The sequence below is a fragment of the Chiloscyllium plagiosum genome, unplaced genomic scaffold (genome assembly GCF_037043375.1).
Source record: "Chiloscyllium plagiosum isolate Xiang-an unplaced genomic scaffold, Cpla_swu_hap1 HiC_scaffold_21, whole genome shotgun sequence".
NCBI classification, from domain to species: Eukaryota; Metazoa; Chordata; class Chondrichthyes; order Orectolobiformes; family Hemiscylliidae; genus Chiloscyllium; species Chiloscyllium plagiosum.
In genome coordinates, this window is record NW_028270159.1 from 31,724,133 (window position 1) to 31,752,002 (window position 27,870).

Here is a 27,870-nt window from a genome sequence, read left to right on the forward strand (position 1 = left end):
CATAAACTGTAGCTTGGTTCTTAAATAGCAATTCATTTATGAATATGCACTTGTATTTGCAATGAAGTGTCTGCCATACCATGTATCTGCCCTGAGAAGCATTTCCGTTTGGTTCCATTCCCATTACGTGTATGGTGAAGGGCAATATCTGGCTGGCAGCACTTGAGGTGGTGTACCGCTGGACTTTTAAAATGATGCTGATACCTAGATTGTGGGAAGTCCCAGCAATGGTGAGTACTTTCATCATTGGTGAGAGGGATGATAGGACAAGCCAGCGCCATAGCTACATGGTGCATCGATAATGAGTTGAGTTGTAAAAAGTAGCATCAGAAGACTCTGCAGGGCTCACAGACAGAAATCCTCCATGAAACTCATAAAAATTGATGCTTGTCCAATTTCTGCTAAAGTTCCACCAGAATATTTAACTTTTGATGTTAACCAAAAGGCTTCAATTATCCAGTTTAAAGTATCTACTCATTACAGTGAGAGGAAGCATTGTTTAATTGCATTGTTTTTATCTTCTAATGAGAATGATTCATGGCCATACATAGTTAATTGCTGCTCACTTTACAAATTAGTTTATATAATGGAGATTGAAAATATCAAAAACTGAGACATCTACATAGAAATATTAACAATAATACATTTAGGACACTCACATTGACTCAATTGCTCAGTTATTCAAAGAATTAAATAGTGGGTTGGGGTGTTCCTATTGACTGAGAAATCCACAATTTCTCAGGAGAACCTGACAAAGTTAATGGCAAATTTTCTTTCCGTTTCTGAGCCAGTCACATTTACAGACTGTATGGTGGAATGTGGGAACCAGGCTGGAAGGAGTAGATTATGGCCTGGATAGGATATTGGGCAGACTGCATCATATTGCAGGGAATGGTTGGTCGATCTTGGGAGGAAGCAGTGTCGATTAAGAAGCTGAGAGGAATTCTCCTGATCTCCTGGCCCACAGGGAGACCCCTATCAGTTAGATTTACGTTTTCTTACATCCCTCAGCTGTACTGAGGAATCCTAGCCTATAGGTTGAAAGTACACCGGTAGTTGTTTTTGAGTCATGCAGCCTTATTCATATTTAAATTATTGACCTCCCTCTGCAAAATTATCTTTCCCATAACCCACCTCCAAGGTAACTGGTTATGCTCAAGTTTCATATTTTTACATTCTTTTAAGCCTTGTTCGTACCAAAGGTAAAAGTGCAGTTGCTTTTTAAAGATAATTGATGATGAATTGATGTTGATGAGCTTCAATCCTTTGAGGATCCCTTTGCAAAAATAACAATTGGCATCCTCTTCATAGATAAAACATAATATACATCGTGGCAGAATCTTTCAAGCATTTCTGTCTGGAGGATCCCACCAAATGCATACTTCTGGCACACTTCTGAAGAATTTGCAGATTTTGACAGCCTCCCAGGGGCTCCTTGTCCTAATGTCTGGAAGCTGGAGCAGCATTCAGCTTAAGTGCTAAATTGACTGTAAGTGCCAAAAAATGTAGTACAACCCCTACGTAGTGTGCAGGAACAGAAATATGTGTGAGTGTGCTAAGGTTACAGTGAAGATATACAGTGCATAATTCTATTAGAATGCAATATTCTACTCTTGGCATACTGAATGCTTGGACTCAAACATCAAGATACCTGCTCTGTTTGCAGCTGCCCAACTATCCCTGTACAGTTTGCAAAGTTATGCTTTACACAATAATTACAACTGATATAAATATGCAAAGATGAAAATGATGTGAACCAAGGCCACTCAAAACATCATAAAACAATGCAAACTAAATGTTGCACATCAGTCAACAAAAGTAAATTCTAACCTGTACTCTTATGATCCTTGAAATCCCTTATTATAGTCTTACCCTGATGTGGACGTTAGGCAAATTGTGTTGGAGAAGTATGTTCATAAAACCTGTGACAAGGAATAAAACTGGGTGCTGACTGATGATTGTGATACTGTATTTTTTCGGTCATCTGCAAATTTTCATTCATTCCTCCCACATTTAAGTGTAAGTCATCAATACATACCACAAAGCATCAATGATGTCCAGATAGAGCAACGCCTTTCCCTTTGGTGATCATTGAAAGAACTGAGGACCTACAAACGTGTAATTTATTCTATCTCTGTCCTATGTACTTTTGATAGAAGTTACAACACAGTATTGATATACACACCCATGTGCAGATTATTCTAATTACATATACCACTTTACTCCCAATGTTTCAGCCCCTTTTCCTTTGTTTCCCTATTCTAGTCAATCCAATCTAATCTTGCCTGTGACCTCAGGACTTCATTACAGAAATTACTTTCTTTTCTCTATCAACTTGCTCTTGTTTTCCCCCTGAAGGGAATGGTTCTTGCTGATTACAGCTCTATAGAGCAGTCACTTTTGAGTATCTCATAATAGTGGCTGATATTTGTAGTCAGTGGAAAAGTGAGCTACTTAACTCTTAGACCTCAGTCCGATTCAGTGTCTGAAATGCATACATTCACACATTCCTATTGCTGTTTTATCTGGAATTATCTGATAAAATATGGACCATGATCAAAATTGATATTTAGTATTAAGGGTATCCAGCTCTGCTAAATTACAGTAATCATATGTCTCAGTCACATTTGTGTGGAAACACACCAAAATTCCCAATGTGACAGTTACCAGCCCTTTCCCACACTAGCTATTTAATGTCCAATGATTAATTGCCAATTAGTCCAAATTAGCAATAGTTTTACACTGTAGGCCCATGGTCACCTGAAATAAGGTTCTCTGAAATTATTTCATTGTGAAATCTTAAAAACAGAGAAGACTTTTGCACTTTCAGTCTGGGCTGGATTCAAATCCAGAAGTGAAAGGTCAGCGTCGAATTTGTTGCACTTTCAGTGCCCTGAAGAGTTATTTTGCCTATGTTCTATTCTACGTAAGATATCTGGACTGTTGCTGATTGCTGTGACCCTGCACTACATTTTTTACGAATTAAAGTAATTCAGATAAGGCTTTCATCCAAAACACGAACTCTTGATAATGAGTGTATGTCAAACATTAAACTTCATGGAGGTAATTTTATGTCTTTCCTATCTATTGGTTTAATTAGTTTACACTAATGCTAATTGATAATTACACCAGTAATTTAAATTATGCCAATGCTGGTAAATTGACGTGGAATATGCATCAATAGACCTGGATAAGAAGAGTGCAGAAACAGACCGACTTATGGCAGCTGAAAATCAATAACTTACTTAAATTGGGAAAATGTCATCAACTAATAGCAGTTCAATGGAACTTTATAATAATTACAATTTAATGCAACTAGTGCAATTAGAAAATCAATGTAAAATCTGTTCAAGGTTTCCCTGTGAAGCACAGTGCCTGCTTCAGTTCTATCAGTCAGATGCTTGAAGGAACACATTTGGCACAATCTGGTTGTTTTTTAAACCATAGGTTTGTTTCATTTGTCTGACTGTTAATCTGAATGCAGTTGAATTCTCTGCTCAGTTTAGCCCTTCATACTGTTGATCTCCAAATTAGTTGGATGTCCCTTGATAAATCACTTGGTAAGATTCTTTTTACTTTCAAGATAGAAAGATCTCACACTTCCTAAACACAATAAACTCAGTGCTAATTCAAAATGCATGAGATGGACCAGCTGAATGGTCTGTAGAGATGATCTGTGCAACTCCTTGGCATGTGGAGATTCATGGATATTTGAGGATGTGTATTGAACCACATTTCTGCAGAGATTTTTTCCTATCTGTTAGGATCTTTGAAATAATGTTACTGGAGGGAAAACATAAATTGCTATCAGCAATCATCGTAATCCGAACACTTCAGCTGGTCAGATCTAGAGGTCATCAGAGAATGGAGAATTCTCTCTAATTTTTTTTTCTGTTTGGCCCAATTCTTCCCTCCACTTTTAATGCCTCTCTGAGGAGATTGCAAGTGGTTGAAGAGGGGAATGGGGATTAGAGGAGGAGCTGCAGTGGATTGATTGGGCAGAAGATACACCATGCAAGGATATACTGGTCAGGGTACAAATAAGTGAAAATGGAGCCAGAATATCAGAGACAAAACTTCAGAATGTTTTATTATTCCATGGTCTAGACAGTGCACTGAGCTAGCAAATTCAACACCTAACAGAATCACAGACAAAAGTGGAGGCCCTGGTCTGGAGCAATAAAACATTATTAGCTTTATTGGCAATTATTTATCAGAAGCTTAATTGAATGTAAATGTATTCTTCATTCTTGATACATAAAAATATTGCATTATGGAAAATAACCTTTCCAGAAATTCATCACCCATATCATGACATGTAGGAGTTCTGTGGTCCAGATGTGAACATGCTGTCAGCAGCATAGATTACAAACACTAAACCATGCCAAATGTTAAGCTGGTCTTATTTATGATGTTTATATATGTTTGGGCTTGATTTATTATCAGGTTAGGTTTTAGCCAATACAAAAAATTCTTAACTCCAAAATGAACAGTGGAAGTTGAGGAAACAAGTTAATTTTGCCAGCAATGAAGTTCCATATAAACACTAAAGATTCTAAATAGTTATAAAATTTAAAAAAATGTAAAAGCAAGATCAAGAGGGAAGAGTGGGAGCATTAGTTTTTAATAGTTTAAAATAACATTGTATATTTTAGTTTACAACTATAATTCAATGATAAAGTGAATATCAGATTAGTTTCTGATTATTAAGTTTATTTAAATGTCACAATGAATAAGCTGTTGGCCCAGGGAAACTGAGTTGCTTGCAGTTCCTCTAAATATTATGCAGAAGGCTTCTCAAATCAGAGGTTCAGACACAGTGCATTAATCTTAATTAGCAGAAAATTTGAAGTCCTTCATATTCACTGACAAGTTGTTTGCAAACTACATCAGGACTGCAGCTTACTTCAATATTCTTCGCACTCTGGAAAAACAAAAATAATTGCAAAAACATTAGGCAAACAAAATTGCAGCAAACATGTTTCCTCTTGTGGTAAAAGATCAAACTTTAAAGAAGCAAAAAGTGGTGCAAATATTTATATCGACCTAGAGTGTGGTGCAAGTACTTCAAATGTAAATCTTTTCAACTTAAATATTATTCTCAAGCATAAAATACATGTTGATGTACCATGGAACAGAATGTGCACATGTGAGAATATTAGGGCAGATTTTCCACAAGCTAAACTGTTGTTATTCCTGTGGACATGGCAGTTGAACATAGAAAACCTACTACTTCGCACTGTTCCCCTTCCTCAACTTGCACTCTACTCACTTGACATCTTGCCCCTACCCATCTGGCACACTAAACCCCCCGGCCCGCACCCCCCCCCCCCCCCCCAGCACCCTAGCATCGCATCTTACATACTTAGCTTTAGACAGTTGCTGTCAAAGTGGCTGTCTGACCATCTAAATTTCAGAATACATCAGCTGACTGCTGTGAAAAGGGAATGTAGTTTACTTTCCTTTGTAGTTTTATGCAAGAATTGTCAGGATGGAAGTATGACTCTGCAATTCTGATCTATTCAAAATCTCCTCACAGAAATGCAGAGCTCATTATTTTCATCAAAAAAGGGCCACAGCAGCAATCTGCATGAGATCACCACTCCTTAGATTACTTACAGTGTGGAAACAGGCCCTTCAGCCCAACAAGTCCACACCGACCCTCCAAAGAGCAACCCACCCAGACCCATTCCCCTACATTTACCCCTTCACCTAACACTACGGGCAGTTTAGCATGGCCAATTCACTTAACCTGCACATTTTTGGACTGTGGGAGGAAACTGGAGCACCCGGAGGAAACCCACGCAGACACGGGGAGAACGTGCAAACTCCACACAGACAGTTGCCTGAGGCGGGAATTGAACCTGGGTCTCTGGCACTGTGAGACAGCAGTGCTAACTGCTGTGCCACCGTGCCACCTCACGTAGTTAAGGGAAAGAAATCGAATGGACAAGATTTCAATTTAAAACTTTCATTGTAACAAACCAACTGAAATGAACAAATTCATATATTACTCAAATGTGCAGGATATTTCAAAAAATAAGATAAAGTTCACTTCAAATAGTCATTATAAACATGGGTGTGCCTCAAATAGCTTCTTGCACTCACATTATTTCTACACTAACGTACAATTTCACACCGTCTTTCTAACTCAGCCTCCTCGATACAGGTTCTTCCACTTTACAGTCAATTGTTTGAGTCCTTGGGTTACATTCATCAGCAGCCATTTTCCATCCAAGTTTCTGGTCAAGAGTAACTCTGACAAGTCTCTATCTACGAACCTTCAAGCACTGAGGTGATGACAGTCCTGATGGTACTACTAGCCAAGAGGAAAAAGGAAGCGTACATAAGGTCCAGGCAGCTAAGAACAGAAAAGGCCCTGGAGGAATTTCGGAAGATTAGGACCAGTCTTAAACGGACTTTAGTAAAGCATTTGATAAGGTTCCCCATGGTAAACTAATAGAGGAAGTGAAGTCACTTGGTGTGCAGGGTGGTCTAGCTAGGTGGATAAAGAACTGGTTGAGCAACAGGAGACAGAGAGTAGTAGTTGAAGGGAGTTTCTCAAAATGGAGAAAGGTGACCAGTGGTGTTCCACAGGGATCAGTGCTGGGGCTACTGTTGTTTGTGATATACACCCTGTGTGTAAAATACTTGAAGAGGGCACTGTTGGTATGATCAGTAAGTTTGCAGATGACACGAAGATTGGTGGAGTAGCAGAAAGCATACGGGACTGTCGAAGAATACAGGAGAATATAGATAGACTGGAGAGTTGGGTGAAGAAGTGGCAGATGGAGTTCAAACCAGACAAATGTGAGGTGATGCATTTAGGCAAGTCTAATTCTAGAGTGAATTATACAATGAATGGAAGAGCCTTGGGAAAAGTTGATGAGCAGAGAGATCTGGGAGTGCAGTCCATTGTACTCTGAAGGTTGCTGCACAGGTGGATAGAGTGGTCAAGAAGGCATATAGTATGCTTGCCTTCATCCATTGAGTATAAGAGCTGGCAGGTCATGTTAAAATTGTACAAGACTTTGGTTCAGCCGCACTTAGAATACTGTCTACAGTTCTGGTTGCCAAAAGGATGTGGATGCTTTGGAGAGGGTGCAGAGAAGGTTTATGCAAATGTTGCCTGGTATGGAAGGTGTGAGCTATGAAGAGAGGTTGAGTAGGTTAGGTTTGTTTTCATTAGAAAAAAGGAGATTATGGGGGGATCTGATTGAGGTTTACAAAATCATGAAGGGTATAGACAGGGTAGATAGAAATAAGCTTTTTCCCAGGATGAAGGATTCAATTAAGAGAGGTCACGCTTTCAAGGTGAGAGGTGAAAAGTTTAAGGGGGATACATGTGGCAAGTACTTTACACAGAGGGTGGAGGGGGTCTGGAACGCAGTGCCAGCAAAGGTGGTAGAGGCAGGCACGGTAGATTCATTTAAGATGCATCTGGTCTGATGCATGAGTAGGTGAGGAACAGAGGGATACAGAAGCTTAGGAATTGAACGACAGGTTTAGACAGTAGATTTGGATCGGCTCAGGCTTGGAGGGCCGAAGGGCCTGTACCTGGGCTGTAAATTTTCTTTGTTCTTCTTCAGAAACTTTTGGACTCCTTTCTTTGATTCCCTTGAAATGCTCTGGAGGCTCTGTTAAGATAGGAACAGCGGCAGTGGGTCTTCTGTAGTTCACAATTCCTTGCCCATTTATCACCTTTCCAATTGTGTAACAGGTGCTGTAAACAGTCTTTGCTTTATTTTCAGAGCCCTGCTTCAGTTCCAGAATCAGTTTGAAATCTGCCAAATAGAAGACAGTTTCACTCAGGGAGAGCTTTCCTTTTTTTCTCTTCAAATGAAATTTCAACATGTTCTGAACTGCCAAACTGGCTGACCCAACCCCACTGCAAATAGCATCTATTTGCCCTTTGCCTCTAAGCTGTTCATCTCTGCAGCAACCCAAGGTCTCGTGGAAATTTTTTCAAACCTGATGTTGAATGATGTTGGAAACCAACTAACTGTTTCACAGAATACTCTCCAGCCTCCTTTGATTTTAAAGGAACATAGCACAAAAAGAAAATCTTTGCTTTGCAATGCAATAAGATCATCATCATATTTGCCTAGAGGAAAGCACATATATTCATATAGAAACACTGATGATTTCATGTAAGCTTCCAGAGAAATAATAGATCAATGAGTACATATGAACATTCAAAATATGAGCTACTTATGCACACAGATACAACCAGATGTCCCTAATTTTATCATATTATGTAAAGTTGATACATGTTGATAAATGTATTTGGGACAGTTTAACAATTTTTAAACATTTTCAGTCATGATAATTTCATAAATATATTCTTCACTTTTAAATGGAGCAATATCAGGCCAGGATTATTTATTTAGGAGGCATTTTATTTAAGAGAATACTGCCTTTAAGAAGCCTGCTGTGTTATTCTATATATCTTAATATACAATTTTCCTTCATCTCTCCACCCCCATTCAAATGTCTGGATTGCTAATCAAAGATCAAAGAAGCCTGTAAGTCTGGACGATACCAGATCTCCAGTATATTATTCAGGAAGAATCCCCAAATTAAAGGTTGCACATCAGAGTATGTATTATACAGTCTGGTTTTGCTCTTTAAATTCAGATAAATGGATTGCAAACAGTAGCAAATCATAGTGCAACTCTTGCATTTACTGCAACCCCTAATATAAAAATAATCAACAGTCTCCATGTTCATAAACAAGCAAAAATATAACAGAAAAGAACGACAATTCTCAACTGCAATGCTCTTGTAGAACTTGATTTTTTGTGGCTGCTAGAGTTATACAAACACATATAAGGCTGCAAGAAATTGTCAAAGATACTCTTTGGAGAAAGCAATGTCAATTCAGCAGACATCTAAATAAATCGTAGTGTTGAAAAGGAGAAAATTATGATGAAAGTGCTGGTGGTTTTTTTTGTTTTTCTTCTTATCTGATTTGCTTGTTGGCTTTGTTGGTAATGTTCAGAGGAGTGAACTTTAATTTTCTGTAACCCTGTTTGCTACCTTTTACAGATGCTGATAGACACAAATGAATTACAAAGAAATGTACAATGTGTATGTTCTTGTGTTCTACAAAGAGCAGGTTAATCATTGAAATTTTTACCATATTTCAATCTCTGAAACAGTCAATCAAAAACTGAAAATATTCAAGTGAAATATGTAAAATGTAAAGACATTTCTGAAATGCATGGTTTCTATCTAGCTCTTGTAGCTGCACTGACTATTTGGTTCAAATCAGGTACACTGTACATTTTGAGGAATAAACAGGACTTACGAATATTCAAGTCAGTTCAACATTCAATTCTGTAGTTAACAATTTTGTCATTTTCACAGATTTGGTGTCCTGGTTAATGTTTTAATTCTGTCTAACGTGATATATAACAACATTGGTTGTTACCTCCTTGTAATGGACAATGGGCCATTTGACTTTATTGGTACATTTTTTGCAATGGCCTGTTTCATGACAAAACAAATAGGGTATAATTGAAGTAATTTCACAAGGAACTGAGGTGAAAATGTCCCTGTGGTGAAAATACCAATGTAACTCTTAAAGAGCTATGTCGCTTACGCAAAGGAAAATCAACAATCAGTACCTTCCAGTAGAGTTAGGTTTACATCCAGATTCTCTCAATAATGCAAAAGTAAAATAATAGTGTCAAATGTGACATTCTAATTGAGGGAGGCAGTCATGCACAGCAATTCCTTGCTCTGAGAATTTTCTGCTTGAATAATAACTACAAACACGCAGCTCATACTGCACCAGACTAGTGGGGAACCTGTTTCCATGGAAACAATTTTTTTTAGCTAATGTTTTCAAGATTATATATAATAATCTTTAATAAAGAGCACCACCTCCCTTGGAAGGGGCTTTTATTTACTTTTTTGTTTAGCTATATGCAATGTAAATTTTTTGATGTATTCTGCAGATCTCAGACTAGGGCGAGGTAGTAATATTACTGGATTAGTAAATATCTCTGGGGACATTGGTATGAATCCCACTATCGTGGATGATGGAATTAAAATACTAGCCCAATGGCAACCATGTAAACACTCAATTGTCATGAAAACCCATTGCTTCCCTAACGTCCTTTAGGAAATGAAATCTGCCATCCTTATCTGGTCTAGTCTACATGTGACTCCAAGTTCACAGTATCGTGATTATCTTCTAACTGCCCACAATATGCATTAAGTACTGACTTAGCCAGTAACACCCTCAAAGTACAAATTGAAACAATAAAAACCCAAAAAAGAGAATATTTCAAGAACTGAGTTCTACATTGCATTTGCAGTAATGTGAAACATGGTAAAATTTAAGTGCACATATCAAACTCACACTGCTTCTCTGTGTTTGAAAAAAGAGAAAACATTCCTTTAATCTCTTTAAAAAAACCCAGAGTAACTACCACCCACACTATTGCCTACAAAACCCTTCCGGATGACTTTGTCATAATGTATGCATTTATCTTTGATTATCACAAGCTTTTTCTTCAGGGGTTGGGGGTGTGGTAATATTGAAACGGAGAGTAAAGAACACACTTATAAATCATCTTACATATTCTCAAGATGACTTTTGAAAGTGTATCTACTCACCTTTTCATACAGAATTGTAGTAGCTATTTTGTGCACAATTTGGACTTGTAAACAAGAAGAGGGAACTACCAGTTAATCTGTATTGGTAGTATTCATCAAGGGATAAATATCAGTCAAGAAGCTTCTTTGATTTGTACAATGGGATATTTTTCCCTACATCTGATTCGTTGGTGGGGTTCTAATTAATGTCTCATTCAAAATACTGCATTTCTACCAATGCACCACTCTTTCAGTGATTATCCTTCATACTATATTTCAAGAGTAGACTTTTAATACATAAACATGGAATTCCATGTAGAAAATGGTCTTCTGGTTTTCAAAAAGCTATTGGTGTAGTTCTGAAAGACTATTAGTCAATCTTAAACCCATGGAGATTCAGATTAAATCTAAGGAGTAGCTGAGAAATTGGCTACTGACAACAAGAGTGAGTCCTTGTTAGAGGGTGTGCATCATAAGAAGGAAATGCTGTGTGGGATGTCTCCGGGCTTTAAATTGGGTGTTAAAATGCTATTTATAATTTGTAGACTTGACCTGAGTTCAGCAACTTAACATAATATGGTCAAATTTACATCTGACAACAACATGTTTGTGAAATTGGGAGAGGTTGAATTGAAATTGCAGAAGGAGCTAGAGAAACTGAAGATGTCAGAGGTCTTCCCAGAAAGGTCTTTTTAGAAGTGGCAAGCCTTAAGTATTCTGGTAGATTAAAGACCATGCTAATTGCCATCTTTTGTAGAATCCTTTATCATTGGGAAGCCTGCTACCACTGTGCCATGAAGACCCACAATCTGCTGTGAGTGGAAGAAATTATGTATTATATATCCTTAAACAAAAATAGAAGAGTCCTCTTTTGAAATATTCTGTGCGATTTTGTTTCAATTGATTTTTAAAAAAAGACAAATTAATCTATGAGGGTAAATTCTTCATGCGATTTTTTATTTGATTTGATTGAAAAGCTAAAGGGTTTATTTTCAAAACATAGAACTGTACAGTACAAGAATGGGCCCTTCAGCCCATGATGTTGTGTCAGACATAAAGCCAAATTAAATTACTTCCTTCTGCCTGTCCTTGGTCCATATCCCACCATTTCTTGCATATTCATGTGCTTATCTAAAAGTTTCTTAAACAGCCCTATCGTATTTGCCTCCATCCCCAGTCCTAGCAGTGCATTCCAGACTCCTATATCTTGCTGTGTAAAAACGTTGTCTCCCACATCCCCTTTGAACTTTCACCCCCCCCCCTCACCTTAAATACGTGCCCCCTAGTGTTCGACATTTCAACTCTGGGAAAAATATTCTGACCGTCAACCCTATCCATGCAGCTCATTTTTATCAAAGTCTCCCCTCAGCATCCACCATTCCAGTGAAGAAAACCCAAGTTTTTCTAACCTCTCCTTATAGCTCATACTCTCTAATCCCAGGAAATATCTTGGTAAACTTCTTCTGCACCCTCCCAAAGCCTCCATGTCCTTTCTGTAATTTGGTAACATGAATTGAACGAAGTACTCCAAGTGTGGCCTAATCAAAACTGCAACATGACATCCTGACTCTTGTACTCAATTCCCCAACCAGTAAAGGCAAGCATGTCATCATCCTTCTTTACCATCCTATCTACTTGTGTAACCACTTTCATGGAGCTGTGGACTTGAATCCCAAGATCCCTCTGTACATCAATGCTATTCAGGATCCTGCCATTATCTATATACCTTTCCTTAACATTTGATGTTCCAAAGTGCAGCATCTCACACTTAACCTGTTTAAACTCCATTGGTCATTTCTCAGCCCATAGCTGCAACTGATCTATATCCTGCTGTATTCTTTTATAACCTTCTACACTATTCGCAACTCTACCAATCTTTGTATCATCTGCAAACCTACTAATCCACCCATCTACATTTTCATTCAAGTCACTTATATTTAACCACAAATAGCAGAGGTCCCAGTACAGATCCCTTTAGAATATCACTAGTCATGGATCTTCAGCCAGAAAAACACTCTTCCACCACTAACCTCTGCCTTCTGTGGGCAAGCCAATTCTGAATTCATGTGATCAAGTCACCATTGATCCCCTTCAACTTAATCTTCTGGATGAGTCAATCATGAGGGAATTTGCCAAAAGCCTTACTAAAATCCACGTAGATAACATCCGCTGCTCTTCTCATTGGTCATGTTTGTCACCTCTTCAAAAAATTCAATTAAGTTAGGCATGACCTGCCCCGCGCAAAGCCATGCTGACTGTCCCTAATTAGAACATGCTTTTCCAAATGCGTCTAAATCCTATCACTAAGAACTCTTTACAATAGCTTCACAACCACCGATATGAGACTCATAAGTCTGTATTTCCTGAATTATCCTTATTTCCCCTCTTGAACAGAGGAGCAACATTATCTACTCACCAATCCTCCAGATGTCTCCAGCGGCTAATGACAGTACAAAAATCTTGGTCAAGACCCGAGCAATCTCCTTTCTTGCCTGTCAATGACCTGGGGTAGATATCATAGTGTCCTGAGGACTTATTCAACTAATTTGTCTATCTTTTACAATGATATTGTAGTTCTTTGGTTGAAGAATAGAAGGAGACCATGGAGGTATTGATCCTGCTCTGTCATTTCCATTGTCATGGCATCTGTTAGTTTTTGATTTAAAAAAAAATCCTATTCCATGTTCATTTCCCCTAAAATCCCTTCTTCCGAAGGATTCATCTCTCTGTGATACAATTCAAATAACTTTGCCTCTATGGACTTCAGGAGTGTGCTGTGGATTCTCTGAACCTTCAAAGCTGGCTTCTCTACCAATATAATCATCTTCCCTCAAGCTTCTAACTACATAAATTATGATGTCCTCCATGCATTTTAAACAAATATTCATCAAATTTAGTAAACTTTCGTTATGGTTTGGTTATAAACTTGGTAATAGTTTAAGTGATAGCACAACGACTTGTTTATTGTGTATGTGGAACCAATATTTTGCATCATTTTTAGCCATCCATTAATCCAGAGACCCAGGTACTGTCCTGGGGCCAGTGGTTTAAATCCCACGATGACAAATGGTGGAATTTAAATTTAATAAAAACATTCTAGAATTAAGAGTCTAATGATGACCATTGAACTGTTATTGATTGTCATAGAAGTTGAAACTTTATTGCTGGAACAGCACAGCAGGTCAGGCAGCATCCAGGGAACAGGAGATTCGACGTTTCGGGCACAGGCCCTTCTTCAGGAATGAGCAGAGAGTGTTCAGCAGGAGAAGATAAAAGGTAGGGAGGAGGGACTTGGAGGAGGGGAGTTGGAAATGTGATAGGTGGAAAGAGGTCAAGGTGAGGGTGATAGGTCGGAGTAGGGTGGAGGCGGAGAGGTCAAGAAGAAGACTGCAGGTCAGGAAGGCGGTGCCGGGCTGGAAGGATCCGGCTGAGACAAGGTGGGGAGAGGGGGGATGAAGAAACTGGTGAAGTCCAAGTTCATCCCCTGCGGTTGGAGGGTTCCCAGTCGGAAGATAAGACGCTCCTCCTCCGACCGTCGGGTTGTTGTGGTTTGGCGGTGGATGAGTCCAATGACCTGCATATCCTCGGTGGAGTGAGAGGGGGAGTTGAAATGCTGTGCCACAGGTTGGTTGGGTTGGTTCGTCCGGGTGGCCCAGAGGTGCTCCCTGAATCGCTCCGCAAGTAGGTGGCCTGTCTCCCCAATATAGAGGAGGCCACACCGGCTGCAGCGGATGCAGTAGATGATGTGGGTGGAGGTGCAGGTGAATCTGTGGCGGATATGGAAGTTTCCCTTGGGGCCTTGGAGAGAAGTGAGGGGGGAGGTGTGGGCGCAAGTGTTGCACCTCCTGCGGTTGCAAGGGAAGGTGCCGGGAGTGGTGGTTGGGTCGGTGGGGGGTGTGGATCTGACAAGGGAGTCGCGGAGGGAGTGGTCTCTACGGAAAGCTGATAGGGGAGGGGAGGGAAATATATCCTTGGTGCTGGGGTCTGTTTGGAGGTGGCGGAAGTGACGGCGGATGATGCGCTGTACATGGAGATTGGTGGGGTGGTAGGTGAGGACCAGTGGGGTTCTGTCCTGGTGGCGGTTGGAGGGGCGGGGCTCAAGGGCGGAGGAGCGGGAAGTGGAGGAGATGCGGTGGAGGGCACCGTCGACCACGTCGGGGGGGAAATTGCGGTCCTTGAAGAAGGAGGCCATCTGTGTTGTACGTATTTTGAACTGGTCCTCCTGGGAGCAGATGCGGCGGAGACGGAGACCGCAGGGGATGAACTTGGACTTCACCAGTTTCTTCATCCCCCCTCCCCCCACCTTGTCTCAGCCGGATCCTTCCAGCCCGGCACCGCCTTCCTGACCTGCAGTCTTCTTCTTGACCTCTCCGCCTCCACCCTACTCCGACCTATCACCCTCACCTTGACCTCTTTCCACCTATCACATTTCCAACTCCCCTCCTCCAAGTCCCTCCTCCCTACCTTTTATCTTCTCCTGCTGAACACTCTCTGCTCATTCCTGAAGAAGGGCCTGTGCCCGAAACGTCGAATCTCCTGTTCCCTGGATGCTGCCTGACCTGCTGTGCTGTTCCAGCAATAAAGTTTCAACTTTGATCTCCAGCATCTGCAGACCTCACTTTCTCCTCGTTGATTGTCATAGAAACCTGTCTTGGAAAATGCTATCCTTACTTAGGAGAAAGTGAGGACTGCAGATGCTGGAGATCAGAGCTGAAAATGTGTTGCTGGAAAAGCGCAGCAGGTCAGGCAGCATCCAAGGAGCAGGAGAATCGACGTTTCGGGCATGAGCCCTTCTTCAGGAATGAGCAAAGTGTGCCAAGCAGGCTAAGATGAAAGGTAGGGAGGAGGGACTTGGGGGATGGGCGTTGGAAATGCGATAGGTTGAAGGAGATTAAGGTGAGGGTGATAGGCCGGAGTGGGGATGGGGGCGGAGAGGTCAGGAAGAAGATTGTAGGTTAGGAAGGTGGTGCTGAGTTCGAGGGTTGGGACTGAGACAAGGTGGGAGGTGGGGAAATGAGGAAACTGGAGAAATCTTGAGTTCATCCGTCGTCATTTCAGCCATTTCCAAACGGACCCCACCACCAGGGATATATTTCCCTCCCCTCCCCTATTAGCGTTCTGAAAAGACCACTCCCTCCGTGACTCCCTCGTCAGGTCCACACCCCCCACCAACCCAACCTTCACTCCCGGCACCTTCCCCTGCAACCGCAAGAAATGCAAAACTTGCGCCCACACGTCCCCCCTTGCTTCCCTCCAAGGCCCAAAGCGATCCTTCCATATCCACCACAAATTCACCTGCACCTCCGCACACATCATTTACTGCATCCGCTGCACCCGATGTGGCCTCCTCTATATTGGGGAGACAGGCCGCCTACTTGCGGAACGTTTCAGAGAACACCTCTGGGACACCCGGACCAACCAACCCAACCACCCCGTGGCTCAACACTTCAACTCCCCCTCCCACTCCACCAAGGACATGCAGGTCCTTGGACTCCTCCATCGCCAGACCATAGCAACACGACGGCTGGAGGAAGAGTACCTCATCTTCTGCCTAGGATCCCTCCAACCACAAGGGATGAGCTCAGATTTCTCCAGTTTCCTCATTTCCTCTCCCCCCACCTTGTCTCAGTCCCAACCCTCGAACTCAGCACCACCTTCCTATACTGCAATCTTCTTCATGACCTCTCCGCCCCCACCCCCACTCCGGCCTATCACCCTCACCTTAACCTCCTTCCACCTATCGCATTTCCAACACCCCTCCCCCAAGTCCCTCCTCCCTACCTTTTATCTTAGCCTGCTTGGCACACTTTCCTCATTCCTGAAGAAGGGTTCATGCCCGAAACGTCGATTCTCCTGCTCCTTGGATGCTGCCTGACCTGCTGCGTTTTTCCAGCAACACATTTTCAGCGCTATCCTTACTTAGTCTGGACTATATGCGGCTCCAGGCCCACAGTGATGTGGTTTACTGTTAACTGTCCTCTGGGTAATCAGGTTTTGGAAATAAATCGTAGCCTGGCTAGTAACGCCTGCATCCTATGAATTAATATAAAAAGGTGAAAAAAGCACTCTTCAAAATGAAGCTAAAATTTTTGGTATAGTTAAGCTTTGTAAGATTAAATGCAGTACAAAATATGAAATTAAACAAAAAACATTTTGTGCATATTTAGTCTGCAAATGTGTAACAGCGATACACAAGATTTTGTTCAGATTCGATTCTGTGCATTATGTGTTTAGGAGCCATGTATCTTGATGTTACTAAGGAGCTTTGTCATATTTCAGTGGAGCAAATGAAAAAAGAATGGATAAATGAATTTTAATCGCTGTTGTCAGAGATATGGATTTAATTTCAATTGACTTCAGAGATGCAAAATCAAATATTAAATGTAATGCAACTCCAGTGGAAAATCTCCTTAGAAATAATGTTAGCACATTAGCTGAGTAATTCACCAACATGAAAAATATCAACAACAATCATAGCCACCCATTTCCCATTAGATTACTAAAGGTTTATGAAACCATTAGCAGCTGCCTCAATAGTTTATCAAAGACTAAATAAGCAGATGACCAGCGTCTAATTCTATCCATACTCAGAAAAATACTCTACAATCAGAAGGCTGTGAAGCAGGGATTTCCTACTTAGCCTGCATTCTAGATTGAATAGATTTGCAATTGATTCCCACATCATATCTAATCCATGAGCTGGCTACTTTGGTCTTACATAAGGTCAAAATAGAAGTGAATAACTTTGGAAAGAATCAGGCTGTGCCATTTAAGACATCTCTAACATGTTGCCATCAGCAAACATAACTTCACTGTCCTTTTCTCTATATTGTAAATTACCACTGTCTCCATGATACTCTGGTCCAATCTTCGACCAACCCCACCAATTCTTGTCCTTCTCATGCAAATGCAGTATATGCAACATGTGCCCTTTGACCTCGTCCCTTGAACCAACCGGAACTCTATTGACAAACACATTGACTTGAACCCCATTTACCACCTTCTGAGGAAAATAGGAAATGACATCACCGACCAAGGAAACCTAAACACATAAATATAAGCACATCATAACACCAGTGCTTCACTGGAGGCTCACTGATGATGTTACCTAGTATGGTGACGAAACGTCAGAAAACGAACCTTCCAGGTCAGTGAGCAAACTTACATCCAGAACTTCAACCTGAGCTACAAATCTTCTCAAAACATAGAACGTTGCAGAGACTGAATTTTCTTAAAATTATTTAGAGTCATTGAGATATGAAGCACGGAAACAGACCCTTCGGTCCAACTCGTCCATGCCGACCAGATATCCTAACCTAATCTAATCTTGTTTGCCAGCACTTGATCCATATCCATCTAAACCCTTTCTATTTATATATCCATCCAGATGCCTTATAAACGTTGTAATTGAACCAGCCTCCACTACTTCCTCTGGAGGCTCATTCCATACACGCTCCACCCTCTGCGTGAACTATTTGCCCGATAGGTCCCTTTCAAATTTTTCCCCTCTCACCCTAAACCTATGTTCTCTAGTTCTGGATTCCACCACCCAGGAAAAGACCTTGTATATTTATCCTATCCATGCCCCTCATAATTTTATAAACCTCGATAAGATCACCCCTCAGGCTCTGATGCTCCAGGGAAAACAGTCCCAGCCTATTCAGCCTCTTCCTATACCTCAAATCCTCCACCCCTGGCAACATCCTTGTAAATCTTTTCTGAACCCTTTCAAGTTTCACAACCCTTTCAAGTTTCACAACCCTTTCAAATTTCTGATAGGAAGGAGACCAGAATTGCATGCAATTTTCCAAAAGTGGCCTAACCAATGTCCTGTACAGCTGCAACATGACCTCTAACTCCTATACTCAATGCTCTGACCAATAAAGGAAAGTATGCCAAACACCACCTTCACTATCCTATCTACCTGCAACTCCACTTTCAAGGAACTATAAACCTGCACTCCAAGGTCTCTTTGTTCAGCAAAACTCCCCAGGACCTTACCATTAAGTGTATACGTCTTGCTCTGATTTGCCTTTCCAAAATGCAGTTAAAATAAATCACATTTATTTTAACTAAACTCCATTTGCCACTCCTCAGCCTATTGGCCCATCTGATCAAGATTCCGTTGTACTCCGAAGTAACCTTCACTGTCCACTACACCTCCAATTTTGGTGTCATCTGCAAACCTACTAACTGTACCTTCTAGGTTGACATCCAAGTCATTTATATAAATGATGAAAAGCAATGGACCCCTCACTGATTCTTGTGGCACTCCACTGGTCACAGGCCTCTAGTCTGAAAAGCAACCCTCCATCACCATCCTCTGTTTTCTACCTTTGAGCCAGTTCTATAGCCAAATGGCTAGTTCTCCCTGTACTCCATGAGATCTAACCTTGCCAACCCGTCTACCATGCTGAACCTTGTTGAATGTCCATATAGGTCACGTCCACTGTTCTGCCATCATCAATGCTCTTCGTTATTTCTTCAGAAAACTCAGTCATGTTCATGAGATGATTTTCCACACACAAAGCCATTTTGACTATCCCTAATCAGTCCTTGCCTTTCCAAATACATGTAAATTCTGTCCCTCAACAGAATTCCCTCCAACAACTTGCACACCACTGATGTCAGGCTCATCAGTCTATATTCCCTGGCTTTTCTTTTCTACCTTTCTTAAATAGTGGCACCACGCTAACCAACCTTCAGTCTTCTGGCACCTCACCTGTGACTATTGATGATACAACTATCTCAGCAAGGGACTCAGCAATCACTTCCCTAGCTTCCCACAGAGTTCTAGGGTGCACCTGATCAGGTCCTGGGAATTTATTCACCTTTATGCATTTTAAGACAACTAGCACCTCCTCTTCTGATATGATTGAAACTATTGGATCCTTTCTATATTTTCTGTGGCTCCTTTATTAGCAGATATTAACACAACTAGGCCTTTATTAGATATAGCAAAACATCATTAGTTGAGCTTCTGTTGTTTAAATAATTCTGACAAAAGCCATGTGGCAAATTTTGGATCCAGACAGCTATAATATACATCTGTGTACATGTTCCGACATGAATAGAACAATTTATTATTAGAACACAGGACAAAAGTTGTAAAATGTTGTACTAGTGATGCCAAGATTGTTAGTAATTTAAAAATTACCCTGATAGCCAAAAGTCTGAGGACTGCATGGACACAGATTTACAGTTTTGGTTATAAATGTTTATCATGCTGATGATAGTTTATCTTTTGTTATTTTCAGCAAATATTTTATTGGGAATTTGTAATGAGTGGACATGATCAGTGGTCGCTCTAATTTTCTTTTTGGCTCCATGGGTCTGTGGGGTTTGAGTGCAGTAACGACGTCTGGAACCTGAAGTTGATACTGTGATTGCTGTGGAACCTTGGGAGCGGCTGCGTGTGCTTAGCAGCACAGCTTAGAGAAAATGTATGACATGATTGCATATCGAAAGGCATACGTAGAGCACAAATCTAGTTGAGAACAAAACTGCAAAACATTAAATTTTGTCTGGAGTTGGTGATTTCAGACATGAACTTATCATCTTAAAAGATTGTTAAAGGTATCTAGAAAGCTTTTACCTTAAAATTCATAAACAAAACTAACTTAATCAAGTGACAACAGTATTATTTTTAAAGAGATATACGTCATTTCAGAGCATTTGAGCAGGCTCAACCATTGCACAAGCAATTTACATTAAAGGAGATTAAAAGGAAATAAATCAGGGAGTTACAGACCTGTAAGCCTCATTTCAACTGTTAGTAAATTGAGAGTCTGTCATGCAGGATGAAATTTCTAAGCTCTCTGAGAAACATGAGTTCATCAGAGGCTGTTAGCAGGGATTTTTAAAAAGCAGGGTCCAATTGACTGATCTTACTGGAATTGTTTTAACAGGAGCAAAAGATGAATACAGTGAAGGCAATCTCTATTGATTTTCAAAAGTCTTTAGATTAGATTCCATGTAAAGGTTAATGGCAAAGACTATTTTCTGTAGAATAAAAGGGAAACCCTATCAATTTGTTTATATCAAATTAAAAAGTACGCAGATTAAAATTGAGAGATTGCTGAGTACAAAGAGAGACTGTCAAGCTGGGAATACAGGCTGCCGATATAGTTCACTGCAGAAAATGTGAAGTGATACATTTTGGTGTGCAAAGGGAAAGGGAATATTTCTCGTCATATTCTGAACAAGAGGAAAGGGCATAGGAATAGTCATTCAGAATGAAATATAACTTGCAAGTGGATGATGTTATAAAAATATATTGTTTTTATTCATGGTATGTGAGCATCACAGGCAGCTAAAGTGAACCATGTTGCTCTGGAGTCAGGTGTAAGCCAGACCAGGTAAAGATGACAGATCCCATGCAGTCCAAAGTGTGTACCAGGACCTCAATGGATTCATTAGCTGATAGTTTGAGGATGTGAGCTCCAGGGCAGCAATGGAGCCTTGCTCTCATCGAACCACCTTCACACTTCTCACTTGGGGATTTGTGACAATTTGCAAGCTTCAAAATGGGGGCAGAATGAGAAGCGCTATCTTAAAAGATAGTTCATCCTGATCGATTGGATACTATATTGGACAGAATCTCCCACTCATGTTGGTGACGAGCATGGAATTTAGAAGGGCATGTATCGATTCGGGACGGTGGCATAAATGAACTCCAGTTCCTCTACAAGAGCTAAAGGCAGCCGATGGCTAACCTAGCTATCTTGCCACCATTGAGCCCCTTAAGTGGTTCATTAAGGACCACATAAGTGCCGCACCCATGCATAGTGGTATTAAATCAATACTGGGCAGGCCTGTCACCATGTGCTAAAGTCATATTGTTACTTTATTACCTCAAGGGGTGTGTCTCTTGATTAAATATCCTCAATGCCTAATAAAAGTTTAGGATGTTGGAAAGTGATGGAAACTATGGAGATGCACTGCCCCTACTCTTGCTACTGATCCTTCTGCACCCCTCACTCCATGGCCCCTGCCCCATAACCTACCTATTGGCTGGGTTCCTGCACAGTCCGGGCACTCACTTTGGTTGATTTTTTTGTAACAGCCTCTGGCACTGCTGAGCCCAAGAGGTCCTGGCCTCTAGTTGACAGTACTCTAGGGAAAGACCTCACCCAGCATCTTGATTCGAGGTAAAAAACCCATCGGTGGTCTCACTACTGCACAATTATTTTGTGATTTGGGGCCCTTCCCATAAAGAGATAGTGTGAGTAGCTTGCCAGTACTCCAGCTGGTCGATGACACCGTTATCAGCTCAACAAGATTCCATTCCGAATAACAAAACTCCTGGAGTGTTTAATTAAAAATGGACAATGCTAAAAATAGACAATATAATCCAACTGTAATACCCTTAGGTACTAAAATGCAGATAAGTACATTTATTAATAATGCATTATGCACTTACTAAAGGATAGTGTAACACACTGAGAATTCATTTGATGCAGAACATTTATCTGCACAACATATTCACCTCAGCTCGTCTGCACTGGGGGCTATCTGCAAGCTGCTGGTTTCCAGCCTTTCATTGTTGTCATAGTGATGTCTGAAGTAGCTATTTGGTGAATAAATTAGATCCCACACTGTTATAAAGTTAAGAGCATATTCATCAGGTTGTCCAATCATGAAAGTCATTGAATGTTGCCAGGGTTGGAGGATTTGAGCTACAGGGAGAGATTGAATAGGCTCGGGCTGTTTTCCCTGCAACATCGGAGGCTGAGGGGTGACTTATAGAGGTTTATAAAATCATGAGAGGCATGGATAGGATTAATGGACAATGTCTTTTCCCTGAGGTCGGGGAGTCCAGAACTAGATGGCATAGTTTTAGGGTGAAAGGGGAAAGATATAAAAGGGACCTGAGGGGCAACTTTTTCATGTAGAGGGTGGTACATGTATGGAATGAGCTGCCAGAGGAAGTGGTGGAGGCTGGTACAATTGCAACATTAAAAAGGCATTTGGATGGATATACGAATAGGAAGGGTTTGGAGGGACATGGGCCGGGTGCTGAAAGGTGAGACTAGATTGGGTTGGGATATCTGGTTGGCATGGATGGGTTGGACCGAGGGGTCTGTTTCCGTGCTGTACATCTCAATGACTTTATGACTCTAGGAAGAAAGCATTGGTTCACCAACAATGTCTGCTTCCAATCCTTCAACCAATTTCATATACTAATTATTACCATCCTTGTGTTATGTCGTGTGCTGGTATTTTCTGATTACGTTTTCAAATTATTTTCGAGGATCTCCTCTTCTTCCTGCCAAATTTCATTCAGTGTTTGGAATCCAGTGAATTGGAAGCTGTATAGCATATGTTAATGATGCATCGGCCTGAATCCAGTGAGTATGTTAGTTACCTTTAAAAGGGGGCTTAGTTAAAATGGCAATTGCTGGGAATCAAGTGAGAATAGACCAACAATTTGGTCTTTGCGCAGCTATTTTAGTTGCATATCCACCCCATCTCCTTCAGGTGGGGCAAGTTAAAACCTTTTTAGTACTTCTTTACAATTCCATTAAAAGAAGTGCACATGAACATTCGAGCACTAATCAATTTTTAAAAATCTGATGCTCATTGGTATACAATTTTGAAATAAAATGCACTTATGCTTCCATATTTTTGAAATTGCTTGATTGTTTCTGTCAGAAATTCTATACGACGAAGGGGGTTTCCAGGAAATTGAACTCCATTTATAGGCCACTTAGAGTATTCTACTCAGCTTTTCTCAAAGCCAAGCTTTATAAACACACAAAAGCATAATGATATGAACAGATCTAACTGTCAGCAAAAGACAATGACAAAATTGCATTATTCCTTTCTGACCACCCGAAGAATTTTAAGAAGGTTCACTATCATTTTTATTTGAAAATAGCTTAAGCAGTAGAAATCTGACTTGGCTGAGTTGATATCAAAAGCAGAGAATTAAATTTTTGATGAGTTTTGACTGATTCAAACAATATTACAGCCTTAGTGAATGAACAGGAATGGGTTCACAAAGTATTCTCCAGATGTCATTTTCCCTTTGCCTGTTGAGCCAATCTGGGGACATTGTTGCCCAGATCTTCTGGTTTCTTCATTGCCTGAGGTTGAACATTCTGTGCATTCGGAGCGTGGGGGTGTCCTGGTGTACTGATTACATGGGAATTTCTTGGGGTGTTTGAACATCGTACAGGCAATTCCCCTTTTCCCTGGACCATCTGAAAAAGTTTCTAAAGAAACATTTACTTTGTGTTAGAGTTAAGGATGTTTTAAATTTTATAATTTAATGACTGACAGAAAAGAAAAGAGAAAGAATAAAGTATGAAGTAAGAACATGACATAATATAGATAGATTGGACTGTTTAACAGCAGTGTTAAATATGTAAGAACCTTTATTGTGCTAAGCTTAGATTCTGGTTTTGAAGTTGCATATTTATCCCTCTATTTCTGACATTGAAGGATTTTGTTCCATCTCAGCAAGTAGTGGGGCTGAGTGAACCAGAACCCTTTTCAGTAACACTACTCAGAATGTAGCGAAGGGAAAGTGAGAGACTGGTTGTTTTTCCTCTTACTTATTTAGGTCCACAGCTCATCCAATTTTTATAGGAAAACAGATAAAACTTGTAATTCCAAACCTGAGCCAGTTAAAGGTATTTCAAATTAAAGATATTAAAGATGCTTTTACTTTCTAATATTACTGTGAAGCTGCAAAACCTATCTTGTTCCAGCCACTTAATCATGGGTGTTATAAATTGCGAACAAATTCCTAGGCCCTGATTCTTCTGCATTGCTGGTCAGGACTATGAATGGGGATAATGGTGTCAGATGAACAACTGATTGAAACTGGCATTACAATGTAAATGCACTTCAGTTACAATCTTACTGGAAAATTCCTGTTCCAAACATATGGAGTCATTTGTTTCTTTCAACCTTTCACTCGGCATCTTCCCATATAATTATATTGCAGGACAGTCATCTGGACAAAAATATCTCTGTCTTTTCAACCTTTTATTTTTCTCTATAAATATCAATTTCCTCCAAATTGGAATTATTAAAAGTAGCTTCCATCACATCTGCAAGTAAAATCTCTTTTTACTAAACATCAATTTTTAAAAGAGTGCTGTGGGCCAATGGATACAAAATGAGCTGAGGGACAGGAAGCAAAGAGTAGTGGTGAATGAATATTTTTCAATTCCAAAGGAATGATATAATGGTGTCCCCAAAGCTTGATTTTTAAAAATTATTCATTCACGGGATAAGGACGTCACTGTCTAGGATCAGCTGATTAAGATCACTGCTGTTTTTCTTTAATTATCTCCACTGGTTCTGACAAAGACTAATGTCAAAGTTTTCAGATGATAAGGACGAGGGAATGATCTAGTGGTGTTGTCATTGGACTAGTAATCCAGTGACCTGGGTCCTATTCTGGAACCTGGGTTTAAATCCCACCATAGTAAAATTTGAGTTAAAAAAGAACACAAACCAAAAGTCAAGTGATGACAATGATTGTATACCTGGTTCACACATAGACTTTTCCTTTAGAGAAAAAAACTTACCTGGTCCTGTCTACATTTGACTCCATTGTCATAGAATTGTGGGTGACTCTGGAGTGGTCAACCATTAGTTGCATCAATTGCTCCAAGTCTAAAGGGAACAAAACGTAGCATCAACTTGGCATCAAAAGCAACAGTAAACATAACCCTATTGTCCTCACTAACAGCAAATGGGGTTGCGCCAAAGTTGGAAGAGCAACCTCATAGACTGGTCCCTTTAGACAATACCTTCAAATCTATCATTAAGAAAGACAAGGGCTGCAAATGTATGGAAATACTACAACCTGAAAAACTCACTTCCAAGTCACTCACCATCCTTAGAAATACATTGCTGTGTCAAAGTCCTGAAACTGTCTCCCTTATTGTACTGTAGGTCTAACTACACCACATGAATTTCAGTGCTTAAGAAGGCAGCTCACCATCAGCTTCTCAAGGGTAACTGTACTGTAATAAAGGACAGACCCTCCCGGACCTCACGTTCTACCCCACCAACCTTTATACATCGCATCATCCTCCGCCATTTCCACCACCTACAAACAGACCCCTTCACCAGAGATATATTTCCCTCCCCACCCCAATCTGCTTTCCGTAAAGACCGTTCTCTCTGTGACTACCTCGTCAGGTCAAACCCCCGTTTCCACCCCCCCCCCCCAACCCCCCCAATAACTCACCTTCCTCTGCCACCGCTGGAATTGCAAATTCTGTGCCCACACCACCCCCTCACCTCCGTCCAAGGCCCCAAAGGAGCTTTCTACATCCATCAAAGTTTCACCTGCACTTCCACATTTACTGTATCAGTTGCTCCCAATGCTGTCTCCTCTACTTTGGGGAGACAGGACGCCTACCCGCAGACCGCTTTAGGGAACATCTCCGGGACACCCGCACCAACCAAACCCACCACCCCGTAGCCGAACACTTCAACTCCCCTTCCCACTCTGCCGAGGACATGCAGATCCTGGGCCTCCTCCATCGTCACTCCCTTACCACCCAATGCCGGAGGACGAACGCCTCTACTTCCGCCTTGGGACCCTCCAACCCCAGGGCATCAATGTGGATTTCACCAGTTTCTTCATATCCCCTCCCCACACCTTATCCAGTTCCAACCTTCCAGCTCAGCACTGTCCTCTTGACCTGTCCCATCTGTCAATCTTCCTTCCCACCTATCTGCACCACCCTCCCTTCCGACCTATCACCTTTACCCCTACCTCCATCCACCCATTGCATTCTCAGCTATCTTCACCCCAGCCCTACCCCCCTCACATTTATTCTCTACCTCCAAGGCTCGTAGCCTTATTCCTGATAAAGGGCTTTTGCCCTGCTGCTCGGATGCTGCCTGACCTGCTGTGCTTTTCCAGCACCACACTCTTGACTTTCGCCTGCAATAAAGTCCAGTCAGTGATGCCCACATCTTATGAGTGAATAAAAAAGGTCACAAAACATGGAAATTTGGTAAACTCCAAGCAAGAAATAATAGACACTATGAGAATCTAGATTGTTTGATGAGATTGCAGATGAAATTTTCTGCAGAGAAATATGCAATGGTATATTTTGTTAGGAAGATGAGCAGAGATGAGATAAACTTAATGGTACAATTTTAAAGGAGATCAAAAACCCGCAGGTGTCCATACACAAACGTTTGAAGGTGACAGAACAGTTATAAAGAATATGAGAAGGGATCTTTGTACACAGAATCTATCACTTAATTAATGAAAGCAGAGAGTACAAAAACAAGAATGTATGTTAAACCTTGGTAAAATATTGATCAGGTGCCAGTTATATTATGGTGTCCAATTCTGGTTAGCACATTTTGGAAAGGATGTCAAGATCTGAACAAGAGGATTAGAATTGTGTATGGAATAAATGTACTCAGTTGTGTGGGGAGAGGTGAGAAGCTGAATTTGTTTTTCACAACCAAGTTCAGGGAAGATTTATTGAACGCATGTGATGTTCTGAAAAGTTTTGATTGAGCAAGTAAGAAGGAATTGCTTCCAATTTCAAAAGGTTTGGTAATTGGAGAACACAGCTTTGAAATGACTGGTGGAAGAGCCAGAGATAGGAGGAGGAGAGGATAGTACTTTTTAATTGGGACATTTGTAATGATCTGGAATGCATTGCACAAAAGATGGTGCAAATAAATTCAATAATAACTTTCAAATAAAAATAAAATAAATACTTGAAACATAACAATTTGCAGAGCTAAGAGAGGGAAGAAAAGGGGAATGAGACTAACTGATTACAAAAACCTGGCACGGACACAATGGGCCGAAGGGTCTATTTCTTTGACATATCATTTTGGGATATAATTGCACTTATTATTTTGTTAGTTGAATAGGATCAACAGCAAAATCACCACAAATTTGAATGTACTCAAGGAACTGATCAGAAACCAGAAATTATATTGAGGATGAATGTGCATCAATATTAGGAGGAATCACTTACCTTCCCTTTATTGACCTTTTTCTAAGTACAGATAACAATACACAGCCAAGGCACCTTGGTGCTATTTCATCTTTACGTTGAATAATACAGCAGCATTCAAGTAAAAAGGCAGACAGACTTGAAGCACGAACAGTTTTCAAGCTGGAACTAATTTTAAACATGGATAAATATCTCTGGGCAAAATGTACTCGGTGTACGGTGGAAATAAACTTTAAAGGAAAAAGCAGGAAACCTCCTCGGAGCATCAGAGAACAAAGACTGAACTTTGGTGCCAGAACTTCCAAGT

The 27,870-nt window shown here is 40.7% G+C and overlaps 1 protein-coding gene and 1 long non-coding RNA gene across 3 annotated transcripts in view; one reads left to right on the forward strand and one right to left on the reverse strand.

Moving 5' to 3' along the window:
• Positions 1–27,870, forward strand: part of LOC122564795 (multiple epidermal growth factor-like domains protein 9) — a 324,564-nt gene that overhangs the window by 153,244 nt on the left and 143,450 nt on the right. The gene's annotated exons all lie outside the window — the stretch shown is intronic.
• On the reverse strand, positions 4,096–27,754 carry LOC122564797 (uncharacterized). Of its 2 annotated transcripts, XR_015760733.1 has the most exons (4): positions 27,585–27,754; positions 25,149–25,236; positions 7,558–7,784; positions 4,096–4,924 (listed from the first exon to the last, which is right to left on the reverse strand). It is a non-coding gene; the product is annotated as an uncharacterized LOC122564797 (long non-coding RNA). The 2 variants fall into 2 exon arrangements; XR_015760732.1 differs by lacking the exons at positions 4,096–4,924; positions 7,558–7,784 and adding an exon at positions 23,331–23,822.